The sequence below is a fragment of the Pinus tabuliformis genome, chromosome 2_2, assembly GCF_031772625.1.
Source record: "Pinus tabuliformis cultivar Carrire ecotype Pingquan chromosome 2_2, CPIR1, whole genome shotgun sequence".
Lineage (NCBI taxonomy): Eukaryota > Viridiplantae > Streptophyta > Pinopsida > Pinales > Pinaceae > Pinus > Pinus tabuliformis.
In genome coordinates this window covers 614928964-614949263 of record NC_142300.1, presented here as the reverse complement: position 1 = coordinate 614949263, position 20300 = coordinate 614928964, and positions in this window count along the sequence as shown.

The following is a 20300-nucleotide window of genomic DNA, read 5'->3' as shown; positions in this document are numbered from 1 at the left end:
CTATATAAATGCACCATCTAAGAATCAATCCACAAATATGATCTAAATATCAACTATGTAACCCCAAGAATCATCTGAACAACTCATAACCATATCATAGCAAGATGAATCATTTATCCATATAAGCATCATCACCAAGGACTATTAACCATAATGCCAACAATGCATTAAGAGCATATGCTCCCCCTAAACCTGTGCCATTTGTCAGATTTGATCATGCATATTAATAAGAAGTATCAAGACATCAGCAATATCAAGTTAGAACCAAAATACTTCTAACCATCATATCCACACATCATTAGCAAAATGCAACCATTATTAATTAGAGCAAAACTGATCCTTTTCTTGAATCTGTCCCTACTGCCTTTCTTCAAACAATCATATACGCGACTGTGCAGTAACAAATTCGCGTATATATGCAACTTCCCTTTATCAAGCTTGCGTAGGAGATTGAAGTTTTACACTTCCGGCTCCCTCTGTTATGTCTGTATAATGTGTTGTGCCGCCACTTTCTGACTGAATTTCCTTTTTCTTCCATATCTTCAAGTGTGATGATGTTTTCTCCTTTTGGTGTGATGTCCGTGCTTTGTTCCTGTATTCCTTTTCTATATGTCCAAGCTTGTTACATGCATAACATCTTACATGTTTCATATTCCTTTTGTAGCAATCAGCAGCTTTGTGACCAAACATATTGCAAGCAAAGCAATATCCATTAAAGTACCTTGACTGAGATGATCTGTTTGTTTGATGATCTTGAACCCTTCTTCTTCTACATCTGGCTGCAACATGTCCAAGGTTATGACATACATAACATTCAACATTATTCATAGGAGGAGTAAAAGATTTTCTTTGAAGAATTTCTTTCCTTGGTTGATGATGAGATTGACCTTTCATCTCTCTTATCTCCTTGTTGATCATTTTAGATTTCTCTTTAGAGTTCCTTGCCTCACCTTGTGAACTAGATTCACCTTCAACAGATTCATGAAAGCCAAGACCAGTTTTGATAGCAGGAGATCTTTGACTATTAAGAATATCATCCAAGACTTTAGTACTATCTTGAAAACGTAAGAGCTTATCCTTTTCTTCTAATTTACTTTTCAAGATATTTACCTCAACTTGAAGTTGTTCTTCTTTTTCTAGATATTGCTTCTTCATGTCTTCTTCAGCTTTCCTTTCTTCTTCCAACTGATGCTTTAGCTTGAGAATCTCCTTTTCTTGTTCTTCATTTAGATCCTGTTGCATTTGACGAATTCTGAAGGCACATTCTAGCTGAGATTTTAAGCTGATAACTTCATTTCCTTGTTTTTCAATATCTTGGACTAGATCTTTATTCTGCTTCTTTGATTCTTCAAGATCTTCCTTTAGAGAGCGGATCGTGGCTTCAAGACTTTCATAGTAACTGGATCTATCTCTGAGTTTCTTGATGGTTGTGTTCTTTTCATTGACTTCATTTCTTAGAGATGTTGCTTCAACCTGCAACTTTTGATATTTCTCCTTGAATAACTCTCGTTGAGCCTTTTGTCTAGTAACAACTTCTTTGAGGGCACTACTCTTTATGTTCAGAAGTCTTTCTTGTTCACTAATTTTGTTTTTCAGCCTGTTAAATTCTGCTTCTATTTGATATCCTTCTTCCTCACCCATAAGAGCACATTCAGTTGTTTCGTTATCACTTCCATCTTTTCCAAATGGATAGATAGCCGGAACATCAGAGGATAGCAAATTCATACCTGATAGATCATCTTCATTCTGAAATGATTCCGAATCTGAATCTAAATCTGAAGAGCTTCTTATACCTAATCCCCAATCGATTCTCCCACTGTCATAGTTCTTCTGAGATGTCTTCTTCTTCTTATGAGCTTTCTTCTTAAGCTTCTTTCCCATTGTTCCACGGATCTCCTTCAAGCGATCAAGCTTCTACCAAAGGACCTGCTCTGATACCAATTGTTGGAAATAATACTGAGAAGGGGGGGGGGGGTGAATCAGTATTATCAAATCAATAAGACTTTTTCATTTCCATACTCTGAGTCATATACGCTGCTTCAGTTAAGAATACCCACGTATATTCAGTAAACTTATGATTCAATTAATTGATCTTCAATGAGTGCATTAGAACATTATCAACCATATTCACAGTAAATAGGTGCAGTAAAATAGAACAGATCATCACACATAAGCCACACACATGAACACCATGATATAAGGTGGAAACCCAATGTGGGATAAAACCACCTGCTGCAATATGTCTCTATCTTCTTTTAATAAGAAACTCCTTTTACAATGATTTTGTACTGGTGCAGTCCTTTATTAGTACGCAGGCTACAACCTGCAGATAGCTACAACCCTCTTAGCTCTTGTACTAGCCAAGATACTAGTATGTAGGTGCTGGCCTACTGAAGGCTACAACCTTCTCTTTCTTCCAGGGACCACGTTTCATAAATTTTCAGACTGGATCCATGAACATCAATCAATCATCAAGTATATCTGCATCAAACAATCTCCTTTTCCCAATTAGTACTGAATCAAGCAAACACTTCTCTGACAGCTGTACCCAGAACACAGTAACAGTAACCACACACCAAATTCTGAACCCAAAATACTACAGCAATAGACCGAGGCAGCTAGATCATAATTTAAAGATATACGCTACTTCAACAACCTGAAACCTGCATGCAGATCTATAAAGGATAATTCCTTCTTTCAAATTTTCAGACACTAATTAACCCAGATTGTCAGATTTATAGATCAAGCATGCGCCTCATATAACAGATCAAAATCATGCAAAGATACTATTATTCAAGCATAAAGATTATGACCCATCAATAGAACTTATCCTTCTTTATGCGCTAAGGTTCCTCCTTCATTCAGATCCAGATCTGCACCATAACCCAATCACAAATATTTCAGATCTAGCACTTATTAGATATTCAATTCATTCGATGATGCTTTGCCAAATGATCTCCTTCCTCTTTTATAGTCTTAGGCCTTCCACACTACCACGGTCCAAAACCATAGGATCAAAAAACTGTTGGACTAATACCATGAACCAACCATGAAAGTGTGTGAGATCAACACTTTTGGATGCAATACCACGGGCCAAAACCATAGGATCAAAAACTGTCGAACTAATACCATGAACCAACCATGAAAGTGCGTGAGATCAACACTTTTGGATGCAATACCACGGGCCAAAACCATAGGATCAAAAACTGTCGGACTAATACCATGAGCCAACCATGAAAGTGCGTGAAATTTTCTCTTCATGAAAGGAACGTTTCTCTGCATGAAAGTGCGTGAACTTTTTCTCTACATGAAATAAACTTTTCTCTGCATAAAAGTGGTGAAAATTTCTCTACATGAAATAAACTCTTCTCTGCATAAAAGTGCATGAACTTTTCTCTACATGAAATAAACTTTTCTTTGCATAAAAGTGCGTGAACTTTTCTCTACATGGAATAAACTTTTCTATACATAAAAGTGCGTGAACTTTTCTCTACATGGAATAAACTTTTCTCTGCATAAAAGTGCGTGAACTTTTCTCTACATGGAATAAACTTTTCTCTGCATAAAAGTGCGTGAAATTTTCTCTACATGAAGGAAACTTTGTTGCACTATAATTTATCAAATAAATTTGCTGCACTATAATTTATCATTTGTGTGATTTTCCATCAAGGACAACACTTGTCTCATAATGCCAACAAGAATGACACCTAGAAAAACCAGTATGTAAAAGAAAGCTATCCATTTTAGCATACCAAGCCTGAGGGGCTTTCTTGAGACCATAAAGGGATTTATTAAACCGACATACAAGGTTGGAGTCTGTTTGCATAAATCCAGGAGGTTGTTCCATATAGATTTCTTCATGTAAGTCTCCATATAAGAAGGTAGATTTAACATCGATTTGCTGAACTTCCCATTTGAAAAAGGCAGCAAGGGAAAGAACAAGGTGGATAGAGTTCATTTTGGAAATAGGGGAGAAGGTTTCAGTATAGTTAATCCCTTCAACTTGTGAAAAACCCTTAGCAACAAGATGAGCTTTATGTTTATCAACTTTTCCATCTAGTCCAAACTTGGTTCTATAAACCCATTTGCATCTAACAAGTTTTAATCCCTTTGGAAGATGAACAAGATCACATGTATCATTTTCCAATAATTAACGATATTCTTCATTCATAGTTGCATCCCAATCTAGATGGCTTGAAGATTCTACAAAGGTGTCAGGATCATAATTCGCTGAATCTTGAGCCAGTAAAGAAGAGGCTCTATCAAACTGAGAACGTTCGCAACGCTGATACGTAGGATCACCAAGACTGTATACCTGAAGATCTTAAAAATGACTTAGCTAGGGCTATTGGAAACCTTTTCGTGTGAAACGAAAGGGGTTCCTCACTGGAAAATATGCTCCTAACACAATAGAGTATTCCTATCGGCCCGAAAGAAATAAAAAATAATAGATCTAGGAAACGACAATCGGATGCAGTTGTATTGGCTTCGGAATTGGATCACCAACAGATGCGGGCCTCAAATAGCTCTGATACCATGTAGGAATTTATAGGGTAAGTTCCTCAGATGGAACACCAAAGGACACCACTCACAAATAGATCATAGATCAGTACACTAGTATTCTTGACATGGTTAAAACCCTCAAAGTGGGAAACAGTCCACGGCGTGAGCCAGCGCAACCACTACAGGTAATTTATTAATGTAAAAGAAAGAAACTTTACATAAGATTCTCTCATGAACATTCACCTTACAAATGACCCTCCATGCTCTTTAAATAGAGATCATGGACCAATTGGGTGTCAAGCCATGGATCAAGTGTCAGTAATACTAAGGAGAGAATGAATAGTCAGATCACTTCATGTCTAGAACATATCATGACCGTCAGATTGTAAGTTACAAAAAGTACATACTAAAGAAACACACTTTACCTAAATATACACTAGACCAACTTATATTTAACTATTTCCTATGTTTCAGAATATCCTAACAATTGTGTTGGAATGATGGAATGTTACATGATCTATTGTGATGAACTACCCCAGTGGAATAATGATGGCACTTTACAAATCAATGTAATTGGGAAAATGTCTTAACAAATGTTCTCACGTCAGAATGCACAAGAATAACATTCAAACACATCCTACACTACATTGATTTTCAATGATGATAAAAAAAATCATTATAAAAAATTAATGTGATTTTCAACCCAAGCTAGGGCCTCCAATCCTCTAATAACTACTCCCATGACTCTCCATACCCATAAGACTAAAATAATTATTAGTACTTCCATTCCTAATGAGATTCATTCACTATTCAATGAAGCTTATACTTATAATGAGAATACCAATCCTTGAAATTAGATATATATTTTCATGTTTATCAAGTTTGGACTATACTGAAGTTTAACCTATCAATGGATATTTTCCATCATATTATGTATGATTTGTTGCCAAAATTGCCACATTTAAAAGTTTTATACCCACATTCAAATCAATAAACAACTAATTTGTAAGGGATTTCATCTTCTATATAAGTCATACAATACTTTTCTATGAGGCAATAGGGGTTGATTGTTAATCATGTCACATCACCTATCTACCTTGGACACCTTAGTTCAATTTAAAAAATATTGCGAGAAATATTTTAAGGCATTTCCCTTAATTCTACTTGAATATATGGCTATTGAATTTGTAATTTTAGGAAGAATATGCTCCTAATGCACGAGAGATTTAACAGTAAACTCTTTTAAGGGAAATTTTATTATTATATTGTAAAAAAATCCCTTTCATAAGAATTTTGAGGGAGATCTTGTCATTATTGTAAATTCTTCATAGTTTGTGTAAGTAGTTTTAAGTACTCATTGTTTCTGGGAAAACTAGTGTCTATTCAGATCTTCTAGTCCCACTAAGACAGGTAGCTATCTTAGAAACAAACAAATCAAAGTAACTTGTGTTTTCCTTTATGGTGTTGAGAATGCAATAAGATGATGGAGCTTAGTGGAAAGGAGTCGCCTTCACTAAGTGGGCCTGTAGGCAAATTATGGCGCAAAGTCTATTTTTAGACATATGGATCATGTCTATGAGTTGCAGAATGCTGTTTATGGATGATTGATCATGTTGGGAAAAATAGATGGACTTCTATTTCTGGTTCACAGCAGGAGTGATCAAAGTCCATTTTTAGACTGCCAGGCTAAAAATAGAAAATTCAAATATTATTAGCCCTTAGTAATATTTGGACTATAAACTTTATCTTATTCTCTTAGAGCACTTTAGTTTGAGCTACGGATGTGGCACATGCAGCTGTCAGAAGGAAATACACTTTCTTTGTGGGTCAGTTGAGTTATTGCATGGAGGACTTTAGTTAGAACTCATGCATGTGAGTTCTGTGGAGTTGGATGTGTAGTTGATGGAGTTGTGTTCAGTTGAACTAGTTGTATTCAGTCTAACTGGAGAATACACTAGTGATGAGTTGTGTGAATTGATTGTTAATTAATTCACTAATTATTAACTCATAATGTAAATAAAGAATACATCAGTTAACTCAGTGCATGGACAGTTCAACAGAGACAGGTGTCAGAGGTAAGTGAAAGGGTGAGTTGTGACTATCAGTTGTGCATGAGGATTTGCACAAGCATGGATTGAGTTATGCCAATGACTATTGTGTAGTATTTTCCCAGTAGAATATCCTATGCTCACATGATTTCTAGTGTGAGTGATTCTTAGCAGGTATTGTGCAGTGGAGGCAGGCAAAGCAGTTGTGGAGATTTGAACCTGTGACTTGTTCGGGTCTGAGATAGTTTTGTGTGTAACAGGTAGAGATAGTGCTGGATACTTGTGAGGAGTATTGTACTATGTAATGTTACATGTTCTCAATCATTAATATACAAATAGTGTGGGGTTTTCAGCTGTAAGATTTCCCCGGGTTACATATTGTGTTAATGTGTGCATGCTATTGATGTTTTATTGTTATTGATGCTGCTAAATTGATGATCAACATAGAGGAGCTTATGTATTGTGTATGTATTCCGCAATAGTACATGATTAGGATAATCTCCGTTGAATATGTGTTTATTATTCAAAATTTCTACATGGTATCAGAGCTGTTGATCATCAGATCTACTATTCAGAAAGTGTTTACATCTTATTTCTTCAGGCAGAGTCTGTAATCGGGCCAGGTAGCCTCTGGATTCATCCTTCCTTTGGAAGGTGAGATATTCGGTAAAAGCCCATACAGTCCATCTCTGTAAGAGAAATACTTTGTTCTCAAGAATTCTAGATCAGAGGCGGTTGAGTTTGGAGTTGGTGGAATTCGAATTTGCAGCAGTGTTTTCTTGGTATCAACGTGGCAATGTCTTTCAACGGATTGCGATTGGAGTATGCTCTTCAGGGCAGCTCAAACTATATTGCATGGAAGGACAGGATGGAGGCAGTGTTGAATGATAACGGGTTAAAGGAGTTCATAGAGGCTGATGTCGCAAAGCCTACTGATACTGCGCAAGTTGATGCTTGGCAAAAGAAGACAACAAAGTGTCGAAGGATTCTGTTGGAGGGCATGAAGGATCACATTGTGTCCAGCCTGCATGGTAAGACTTTTCCATACTTGCTGTGGAAGGATTTGACAGATCTATTCCAAAGCAAGAGCGATCAGAGGAAGCTAGCACTCAAGGATAAACTCAGAAACATCAAATGCGAGAAGGGAGACAGTATGCCTAAGAATCTCACGAAGTTCACTCAGTGTCGGGATGAGCTGGGAAGTGTTGGGGTAGCTGTCGATGATGAGGACTTGGTGAGCTTGGCTCTCCTTGGTCTTCCAAAGAGTTGGCATTCCTATCAGGACTCTGTCAATGGTCGGGAGAAATTGCCAGGATGGGAGAGACTTTGGTCAGATCTTGTACAGGAGGAGATCAGGTGGAGTACCAGGGACGGATCTTCATCAAATGGAACTGATGGAGAAAATTGCGCTTTGGCTGCCAAAGAAAAGAAGGGGAAGAGCAAGAAAGCTTCTCAGTCTGGTGCGAAAGGAAAGAAGCAGGACATGTCCAAGGTGAAGTGTTTTCGCTGTCACCAGCACAGACACTATGCCACTAATTGTCTGCAGAAGAAGAAGAACAAGCAAGCTGCTGGATCTGCAGCAGGAGAGGCTCTAGCCTCGTAGTTTGAGCTTGATTTTTCATTGATCGCATGCGTGGTTTCAAGTGTGATGGGATCGGTGTGCTTCTTGGACAATGGTGCGTCTTTTCACATGACAAGAGATCGAGATTTGTTTTCTGATCTGGAGGACAAAGATCTTGGAGTGCACATCGAGATGGGCGATGATGGTAGATACAGTGCGACCGGTATCGGTACCATTTCCTTTGAGAGGGAGTCTGGTAAACCCTTCGTATTGAAGGAAGTGATGCATGTTCCAGGATTGAAGAAGAATCTTATCTCTGTGGCGATGTTAGAAGACAAGGGATATGATGTTGTTTTCAGCGAGGGAAAGGCTTTCCTGCGCAACAAGACAACTGGAGAAACTCGGAAGATAGGGGTTCGAGTGAGGAACCTTTATCAGTTGCATGTAGATGGATGCGCAACAATGGCATGCAAGGTAGAAGGATTGGTGAGCCGGGATGATGGCGAGCTGTGGCACAGGAGATTGGGTCACCTTCACCATGGAGCCTTGAAGATACTGCAGCAGATCACTACAGGGCTTCCTAAAGGCACACTTGTGCAGTCAGATCAGTGCAAGGGGTGTACTTTGGGAAAGTTTGTGGAAGCCACTTTCATGGGAAGGATAGTCGCGCCACGATGATCCTTGAGAGAATTCACATAGACATGTGTGGACCTTTCTCAGTAGGTTCGACAGCAGAACACAGGTATTATGTGATTTTTGTTGATGATTTCTCTAGAAAGTGCTGGATCTTCTTCATGCAGAAGAAGAGCGAGACATACTCAAAATTCTGTGAGTTCAAAGCACTGGTCGAGAAGGAGTCGGGGAAGAAGGTGAAGGCTTTTAGGAGCGATAATGGTGGTGAATACATCTCTGACGAGTTCAAGGATTTCTGCAAAGCAGAAGGGATTCGAAGAGAGCTCATAGCTCCCCATAACCCACAACAGAATGGGGTTGCTGAGCGGAAGAACAAAACGATCGTGGGTGCTGCACAAGAAATGTTGCATGATTAGGGCCTACCCCTTCACTTGTGGGCGGAAGCTTGCAATACAACAGTTTATGTGCAGAACCGTTGTCCTCATAGGATACTTGGCATGAGTACACCCGAGGAGGCTTATTCTGGTAAGAAGCCTGATCTTTCTCATTTGAGGATTTTTGATGCTAAAGTTTACATGCATGTGACGAAGGATGCCAGGAAGAAGTTGGAGCTGACCGCAGAGGTTGGGATATTTGTGGGGTACACTGATACGCCCCATAACTATCGTGTGTATTTGCCAGACAGTGGTAAGACTGTTGTGCAACGGGATATAAAATTTTAGGAGGAGAAAGCCATGAAGTGTTCGCTTGAGAGGGAGCTACACTTGCATGCATATGAGGAGCTATTAGTTCCTAAGGATGAGCTTTAGGACGTAGATCAGCCACAGGACGAAGTTCATGGAGTGGAAGAGACCACTCATGCAGCGCCAACCATCAGAGGGTGAAAGCGCTTGACAGAAGCTGAGTGACTGGCTCAAGATGCAGAGAAAGTTGTAGGACCACCTATAGCCCAATGCAGGCAGAGACAGTCACCTGATTGATACAATGGATACATGGCTCTTGTGAGAAAATGTGTTGTGACTGAGCCATCCTCTTTCGAGGAAGCTGTGGAGGATCCCGCATGGGTAGATGCCATGGTGGAAGAGTATGATTCGATTGTCAAAAACAGTGCATGGGAGATTGTTCCTAGATCGGAAGGGAAATCAGTGGTGGGTTCGAGATGGATCTACAAAGTTAAGCAGGAAGCTAACGGGAGTGTGGAGAAGTACAAGGCATGATTTGTTGCTCGAGGCTTTTCACAGATAGAGGGGATCGATTATGAGGAGACCTTTGCACCTGTCACAAGGTATTCTTCCATACAGACGATTCTTGCTCTCTCAGCGCAGATGGGGTGGCACATTCATGAGATGGATGTGAAGACTGCTTTCCTCAATGGAGTCATTGAAGAGGAGGTGTACATTGAGTAGCCCAAATGTTTTGAGATCTTCAGCAGTGAGTCGCATGTGTGCAGGCTCAAGAGAGCGCTGTATGGGTTGAAACAAGCACCACGTTCTTGGTACACACGGATAGACAGTTATTTCACCGGACTTGGATTCTCCAAGAGTGAGGTGGATCGTAACCTATACCAGATTGTGGTGGAGGGTAAGTTGCTTATCATTGTACTTTATGTAGATGATTTGATTCTAACGGGTGATGAGTTGTTGATACTTTCATGCAAGGATGATCTTGCTAAGGAGTTTGAGATGAAGGACTTGGGCCTCCTTCATTATTTCCTGGGATTGGAAATTTGGCAGCGCAGTGATGGACTATTTGTTTCTCAGGGTAAGTATGCTCGGGAGATACTGGAGAAGTTCAACATGCATGGCTGCAAGCCTGTTGATACTCCTCTTCCTAGAGGTTGGAGGAAGGAGGATGCCATTTTGGCAGAAGAAGTGGATGCCATTGTTTATCGACAGTTGGTGGGGTCACTTATGTATCTGGTCAATACACGACCCGATATATGCTATGCTGTTAACTAGCTTTCACAAGCTATGGTTAAGCCTACCAAGCTCTTCTAGAAGGCAGGAAAACATGTATTGAATTATTTGAGAGGCACATCGGGATATGGATTGTGGTACAGACAGGAGGATGAGGTGAAGCTACGTGGCTTCACGGATGTAGATTGGGTAGGGAGCTCAACGGAAAGAAAGAGCACATCAGGAGGGGTCTTCAGTATCGGGTCGACAACAGTTTCTTGGTACAGCAGGAAGCAGATATCCGTGGCACTCAGTTCAGCAAAGGCCGAGTATATGGTAGCAAGTTTGGCTGCATGCGAGGCTATATGGATGAGGAAGATTCTGGTCGGTTTGTTCGGTTCTCACTGGGAGCCTACTGTGATTTACTGTGATAACCAAAGTTGCATTAAACTCTCTGCTAATCCTGTATTTCATGATAGATCTAAGCATATTGACATCAAGTACCATCATATCAGAGATTGTGTGCAGCGGAGAATCATGTTACTTTCATACATTCCAATGGAGGATCAGGATGCTGATATCTTGACGAAGGTGCTCACCAGGAGCAAATTCGAATACCACCGAGGCAGGATAGGGGTTGCTGATAATCCATATCTTGTTGAGAGGGAGTGTTGAGAATGCAACAAGATGATGGAGCTTAGTGGAAAGGAGTCGCCTTCACTAAGTGGGCCCGCAGGAAAATTATGGCGCAAAGTCTATTTTTAGACTATGTCTATTTTTAGACATATGGATCATATCTATGAGTTGTAGAATGTTGTTTATGGATGATTGATCATGTTGGGAAAAATAGATGGACTTCTATTTCTGGTTCACAGCAAGAGTGATCAAAGTCTATTTTTAGACTGCCAGGCTAAAAATAGAAAATTCAAATATTATTAGCCCTTAGTAATATTTGGACTATAAACTTTATCTTATTCTCTTGGAGCACTTCAGTTCAAGCTACGGATGTGGCACATGCAGCTATCAGAAGGAAATACGCTTTCTTTGTGGGTCAGTTGAGTTATTGCATGGAGGACTTCAGTTAGAACTCATGCATGTGAGTTCTGTGGAGTTGGATGTGGAGTTGATGGAGTTGTGTTCAGTTGAACTAGTTGTATTCAGTCTAACTGGAGAATACACTAGTGATGAGTTGTGTGAATTGATTTTTAATTAATTCACTAATTATTAACTCATAATGTAACTAAAGAATACATCAGTTAACTCAGTGCATGGACAGTTCAACAGAGACAAGTGTTAGAGGTAAGTGAAAGGGTGAGTTGTGATTATCAGTTGTGCATGAGGATTTGCACAAGCATGGATTGAGTTATGCCAATGACTATTGTGTAGTATTTGCCTAGTAGAATAGCCTGTGCTCACGTGATTTCCAGTGTGAGTTATTCTCAACAGGTATTGTGCAGTGGAGGCAGGCAAAGCAGCTGTGGAGATTTGAACTTGTGACTTGTTCGGGTCTGAGCTAGTTTTGTGTGTAACAGGTGGAGATAGTGCTGGATACTTGTGAGGAGTATTGTACTATGTAATGTTACATGTTCTCAATCATTAATATATAGATAGTGTGGGGTTTTCAGCTGTAAGCTTTCCCCGGGTTACATACTGTGTTAATGTGTGCATGCTATTGATGTTTTATTGTTATTGATGCTGCTAAATTGATGATCAACGTAGAGGAGCTTATGTATTGTGTATGTATTCCACAATAGTACATGATCAGGATAATCTCTGTTGAATATGTGTTTATTATTCAAAATTTCTACATATGGGAGATAGATAAGAGAGAAGCAGAGAGCACCAACCTTGGTCTTTCGCTTGGCTCCTTGCTTGTTTCCTCTCTCCTTTGATAGAGCTTGCCACTCCTTTCTCACTTGTCTCGCTTCAAAGAACACCTGTAGAGGTAAGGCAACAAGAAACCATCAAAGCATAGAGATCTATGATACCATAAACAATGTAGAATTAGAAGTACATTAACCATACAAATGCATACACAAATACAAGATTCAGAAATACACAAGTATATGGAGGAAAACTCAAATAACTTTATTGATAGAAGTAGAAGAGAGGATTACAACCCTGCTATCTGATCCAACGCCATCCTCCTAGCATGAAAGCCCTCTTCACCTCATGAAAAGCTAGATCACCAAACAATACAATGTTTCACAGAGAAACCAATAGCACTTCCTTACAAAATACAAAATTCCAGCCTCTGGATCTCTAGGTTGAGGGATCCATATATAGATATTTGCAGGGGGGTGAGTCAACTTCTGGGTTTTTTATTAGTTTCATTTCACTGATAGTTCTTGGTTCCACTTGGAGATTTCATGATCTATTACTCATCCCTGGGCGAATTCAGAGAGGCAAGTGCCATATGAGCAGTTTCTAGAAGATTCTATGGGTTTCCACTTAGCCAAAAGCCTCTGCCATTTGTTTTCTCTCACCCATCGCACCCTACAGAAGCCCTTTTTAGTATGCATTGCAGCCCCCATGTGTAATAGGTGAGATGCATCGCACTTTGACCAAGGGGCAGTCTGTATGGGTAAGTTTTGACTAGTTCTGAGTAGTTTTTCAAGTGGAACTGCTAGGAAATGATGTAATCAGCTGACCTTGATCCTTTACGGTATGAAACAACACTTTTAAGGGCTTAAGAGCCCTTGGTTTATCGACATATGTGATTGGGGTGGCAATGCCCAAATATGTCTATAATAGTTGCCCCCTAAAGCATGAGGTCATAAATCTTTTGATGTCGGGTGAAATGCTTTATCATGAGGATACGAGGTTTTTCAAACTGGAAGGTGACCTGTAATAAGATACAATACAATACATTATCTTCATATTATTTTCATGATCTAGCTGAGGTGGGAATTACCATGCTTAGCTTTATAAATTCATTTTCATTTACATAGGATAGAAAATCGTCTGCTGTTGCAGACTGGTGATTCTTGTAGAGCCATCATCCCTTAGCTTGGATGATCATCTGTGCAGCTATGGAGTACATTTGATGTCTTTATTTTCCTGAATATATCGCAGCTCGGATGGATGAAACTAGATACGGGGTCTTCAAACTCGTTCAATCTTCACCCGATGTACAAGTCGATCCATGTGAAAAGATGTTATGAAGTCGAACATGGAAAGACATCTCCTAATTACCAGCCAATGATGTAAGCTGTTAACAGGTGTGAGAGGAATCACTGATAATGATAATGAACCTCAAGGTACTACAGTACAATTCACGTGGTGTGAATATATGAGTTGATGTCGAACACCACGCAAAATCTTTCGGTCGAAGGCCATTGATGTAAACCTGTCGTCGTAAGTGAGAAACTTGCCATTGAGGCATGCAAGCTTCAAAGTACTGAAAGGGTTTTTCCTAAGTCAACTTCTTGGATAATGAGTTGACGTCGACAAGAAGTGACCCATCGTAGGAGGGCCTTAATGAATCCCACATCTACGACACGAAACAAAGCAAATGATTTTGTGGAGGTGAAAATGATCTGATGATACAAGGTTCAGGAGTGGTGGTCATGAAAAATGGAGAGTGAAGGTATTGCAGTGGATGAGGCATTAGTTGGGTTGGTGAATTCTCTGAGCAACTTCTCTTGAACATATCGGCGACACTGAAATGGATTGGTAGCGTTAACCCCAAAAATGGATGGTATGGAGGACCAATGGTGATATGACCGGTGAACGGAATAACCCAACCTGACTCAATCATGGTGATGGAGTGAAAGTGTCATGTTCAAGAGTGACCTGCTACCAATGAAGTTCTTCAATTTTTCTTCCCTTTTTCCCCAGTCATTGCTGACCAGTACCTCTTTATTTTTGTCAAGCTTGAGGAGGATAACATATGCTTGTTCTATAATTTTCCCTTCGGGCAAACCTGTCGCTATGTTTTAGCGAGCCTAGCGACAGTGAAACTCGCTCTTGTCCGGATGGACAAGTTTGTCGCTATTGTTTTAACGAGTTTAACGACAAAGATAACTCGGTCCTTTTCATGTTTAGAGAGTTTGAAAAGGGATGAAAAGGAAACTCCAACAGTCCTTTTTCGTGGTATAATCCCTTAAGTTCGAAAAAGTATAAAATAATACAAAAGGGATGACTTTTCGATAGTTTTAACGAGCCGAAAAAGACAAGCACTCGATCTTTTTGTGGAATGATCCCTTAGGTCCAAAAAGATTAAAATGTATAGGAGGAATGACGCTTCTCTTTACTTTAATGAGCTGGAAAGGCTAGTAGCTCGTCAATCTTTTCATATTTTACGAGTCTAAAAAGAGCTTAAAATATACTCGTTTTTGAGGAATGAGTGATATTTTCAGGTAGCAACTGGTTCTAGGTAAGTTTGAAATTTCTCAAGCATGATAGTGTAAAGAGGGTGGCTAACCGAATCACTCGTCACAGCTGTTCCTCAAAAGGGTAAACAATCAAGTGGAGGCATATGATCAGCTAAAAGAGTGGAGGTGATGGTAAGAACATGACCAAGGCTCAAAAGGCTGATAGCAATGCAATCACAAAGGTTCTTACCGAGGGTGGATTCATTTTTTAATGAGCTTGAATCTTTAGAAGCTATGCTCAGTGGCGGGTTTATTTTTTAATGAGTTTGAACCTTGCGGAAACATTGCTCATTGCTAGGTTTATTTTTTTACTAGCTTGAACTTTGCGGAAACATCGCTCATTCTAATCTTCTTTAAAGATGTCTCTTATTATTAGGTTCATTTTTTAATGAGCTTGCCCCATGCGAAACTTTGCTTAGCTGCCTTTTGTATGCAGGCTAGAAACGACCAACTACTGAACTAAGAGTTAATGAACTACTGAGGTTAGGTAGGATAGTTTCCTACAAAACATTTCCTTTGCTTTGCCAGGCTGCTGACAAAGGTGAATGGTGGATTAGACCAATCACCTAACCTAAGTAGTTGAACTAAAAGTTAGGCTAAAATACTACGAGGTTAGAGTTACGCTGGTCGCTTTTCACTTGTGTAAAAAAGGTTTGCATGCCCCTAGGTATAAAGAAAAGTAGAGTTTCCAGGTTACCATACGGAAGTCCTTGCATTTAAGCAAGGTTGTTTTGTCCGCAGAGCAGACAAAACACTTCCTTGGATTTGTCCATCGAAATAGACAAAGGTGAATGGTATGGGTCAACACTTCCAATCACATAACCTTCGAGGAGATCCTGTTTCGGACTGATCCCATATCCTACACGGACGGGTGTTTCAGACCAATCATATAACCTATGATGAGGAGATCCTTTTCCAGACTGATCCCATATCCTACATGGATGGGTGTGTCAGACTGGTCATATATCCTACGAGGAAATCTATCATTTCATCTGGGTTCGCCTGCCGAAGCAGACCAGGGTGCATGCCCCCTGAGTTTCGTTACATTCACCGAATTACTCACAGTAATTAGGTGGATGAACCGGAGGTTGAAGAGACATTCCTTGTGCAAAGAGACCATTTAGGGATGGTGTTTGACTCGTAGCCATGTTTGAACTAGGAAATGAAAGCTAGTCAACAAGTTGTACCATTCTGCCTTCATACGGGAAACACATCACCCGAAAGAGTGAGGAAACAATAGCTCCCATGCTGTAAATGTAGTCATGCCCAAGGAGTAGATTGTAATCTAGTGGCCCTTGGACTACCATCACGTTCAAATGAATGGTTTTCCTTCTCAAAGTTATAGGCAAATTTGGAAGGATCCCTAACGATCGACTGGTTCCTTTATTGAAGCCTAACAAATTTTGATTCTCAGGCAGAAGCGATGGCGAACCAAGCGCTTTCCAAGAAGTTGAGGAAAGGATACTCACGGAAGCCCCTTCATCTATGATAGTGCCAGCCATGATCATTCTGTAAGCTTGTACTATGATTTGGAATGGTACATTAGATGGAAGGCGGGGTCCCGCTAGTAGATTCCAATCAAAGGAAACGACTAGATTGCTTGGAGGAGGGACTGAATAAATGGTTGGATGAATCTCTTGAAATGGGGAACTTCCTTCCTGCGGTAAAGGAACGGGTAGATTGCCCCCATGTTCATCAGACTCTGTGTTAACAAAAGGAATTTGAACGGTGTCGTTCTCATTCTCTTTGGAGACTATATCATCTGAAGGTGGACCTTCTGAAGGCAAGACTGGGTCGATTGCCATCTCAACCTGTTGACTTTGGTCTGGTGTGGACTCAGAGGGTTTATCTTCAATGATAGGCATTTCGATCGACAACAGAGGTATGTTAGTCAGATTTTCGACTAGCGATGGACTTGGTAAGAGTTTCTTGTATCCAGGCGGAAGTCACTGCGGTGAACCAGGATGGTTATCCAAGAATCTTTTAGCTTCATCCAGAAAAGGACAATGGTGGAGGGCATGATCGCCTTCACACAACCTACAAGGAAATCTAGATCTTCCTTTTGGTCCATTGACTTCATTTTCACTAGTCAATGGTCTACTCTCAACATGATCGACAGAGGTTGATGACACCGGGTGGTGCAAGCGGGGAGACCAGTCTCTCAAGATCCGCAGGATGCAAGGACAATCTCGATGATAATGGTCTCCTTTGCAAATTACGCATGGAGATTTGGGTTTGGAAGGTGTAGTGTGTGGATTTTCGCCAGACGATGCATGGTTTTCCCCATGCGCGGCTGGCTTCTTCTTCTTCTTCTCCTTCCCTGTCTTCTTCTTCTCAGCTACTTGGTTTTTAGTATCACTAGTTTCACCAAGCGAAGAGGAAGAAGGAGAGGGAGCAACTCTGGAAATGGACCTTTTTTTTAGGGAGTTGAAAAGGAACGAAAGTGACTACTCTGGAAATCTAGACAGAGGGATTACCAAACCAATCGCAAAACTGCAATATACACCTTGGTGGTAAATTAAAGAGAAATTATCAAGGACTATATGTACGACAATCAATCTTCCTGAATGTTGTGTTCAGTGCATTGTGATCAATAGGGCGACAGACACGGCTTCCTAAGGATAAAGGATATCAGCCTATTGTGGTCTCCCAATATATACTCGACGGTACGGGGAGCACAAGTCCATACTGGCACTTGTCGTATCAAAGAGGAGGAATCACCCAACCTTCGATGAAAATGATAGTTACCAGGTTTTACGATGCCAGAATACGTCTCTAGCCTAGACTTCTAGATGTTGTGCGTTAGGTTCCAAAGTGTTTTTATGTTCATTGAGGTTTATTTTATAGTTGATCTTTCTTAAGAAGTTTGCCTTTCAAGGTTCACCGCGTGTTGTAGATGTAAAATTCATAAATATGCAATCTAAAATGATAAACAATGATTTGTTTTATTTTTAGCAATGAAAATCCTAGCTACTAAGGAAATAAAAGTATGATTCTTTCAACAGAGAGCAGAGAGCACACACTAAATGCACTTTTCCATAATCATTTTCCACATGCAGTCTAAATGCAAATTCACATGCATGTATTTGTTTTTCTGCTTCCTTAATGTGTGAATGCCAAAAAGGAAACAAAGTATAGATCTGAACTATTTCCTTCAAAGCGACACTTTAACAATTTATTTTCAAAATGAAAGGAAGACTAAGACAAAACTTTCAACTTCAAATGGAAGACTATTTTCGACACTTCAAATACTGACAATTCAAATCAAATACAATGGCAAAAGTATCAACTATCTAAAAGAGGAAGACTTTACAACACTCTTTTTCTTGACTCAAAACGATAGCTACGACACTTTTGAATCAAAAGACGACAATTCGATTAAGCTACTTTTTGCAAAGAAGGACTGTAAATGATGAAAAATACATATAAAAAATTCACAATTCCTTATCAATGGAGGCTGAATAATGTAAAGGAAGAAGGATTCAACAATGATATACTGATCATAAGCAGCAAAACTACTGAATAGAGCTGAAAACAATGAAGAAAAAACCAAAATCCAGAGAGGGAAACAGTCTCATTCAATCATCACACCTGTCCTTAAGGGAAACAGGGATGCATCTCACCTGCAGCACACGGGAGGTGCGATGCATCTAGACTGCCAATGAGAGACAGTGCGATGGACCAGGGACGAGACTGAGCTTGGTTTTCACTCACAATTTGCAGCTAAGTTCAGTGATTTAGGCCGAGCTTATGATGGACAATAAACACAAAGTATAGGGGTATGATCTTATGAGGTTATTGAGCTACCACCAGGGCACTTAGGATGTTTGCAAGTCAGATGTTTAGTTCATAAACCAACCCGGAGATTGACTGAAGTAGCGTTGATCTACTTTGTAGTTGCATAGCAAAAGCAGTTCGAAGGCTAGCTGGCTTAACTTCAGGCTCCATCTGTAGTTTATAAAGAAAACAACAGTAACAAACAAACAAACTATTCGCTCCCCAGCGGAGTCACCATTTTGTTTCTGGGAAAACTAGTGTCTATTCAAATCTGCTAGTCCCACTAAGACGGGTAGCTATCTTAGAAACAAACAAATCAAAGTAACTTGTGTTTTCCTTTATGGGAGATAGATAAGAGAGAAGCAAAGAGCACCAACCTTGGTCTTTTGCTTGGCTCCTTGCTTGTTTCCTCTCTCCTTTGATAGAGCTTGCCACTCCTTTCTCACTTGTCCCACTTCAAAGAACACCTATAGAGGTAAGGCAACAATAAACCATCAAAGCATAGAGATCTATGATACCATAAACAATGTAGAATCAGAAGTACATTAACCATACAAATGCATACACAAATACAAGATTCAGAAATACACAAGTATATGGAGGAAAACTCAAATAACTTTATTGATAGAAGTAGAAGAGAGGATTACAACCCAACTGTTTGATCCAGCACCATCCTCCTAGCATGAAAGCCCTCTTCACCTCATGAAAAGCTAGATCACCCAACAATACAATGTTTCACAGAGAAACCAACAACACTTCCTTACAAATACAAAATTCCAGCCTTTGGATCTCTAAGATGATGGATCCATATATAGATATTTGCAGGGGGTGAGTCAGCTTCTGGGTTTTTGATTAGTGTCATTTCATTGATAGTTCTTGTTTCCACTTGGAGATTTCATGATCTCTTACTCATCCCTGGGTGAATTCAGAGAGGCAAGTGTCATATGAGCAGTTTCTAGAAGATTCTTTGGGTTTCCACTTAGCCAATTGCCTCTGCCATTTGTCTGCTCTCGCCCATCGCACCCTACAGAAGCCCTTTTCAGTATGCATCACACCCCCCGTGTGTAATAGGTGAGATGCATCACACTTTGACCAAGGGGCAGTCTGTATGGGTCAGTTTTGACCAGTTTTGAGTAGTTTTTCAGGTGGAACTTCTGGGAAATGATGTAATCAGCTGACCTTGATCCTTTAGGGTATGAAACAACACTTTTAAGGGTTTAAGAGCCCTTGGTTTCTCGACATATGTGATTGGGGTTGCAGTGCCCAAATATGTCTATAATAGTCATGGTTTTGAGCCCACTTATTGTAACTCATTATAAGCAATGAGGACTCCATTTTATATAATATGGGATTCTACTCACTTGCAATAATCAAATAATAATAAATATCTTGGTTGACTTGTTTTTAGTGCAATCTTTTCTTCTTTGTGGTTACTAATATTATGTAATGACTTTATCATTACTAGTACTATGCAAGGGCTATAATACGTTATTTTTAATAGGATTCA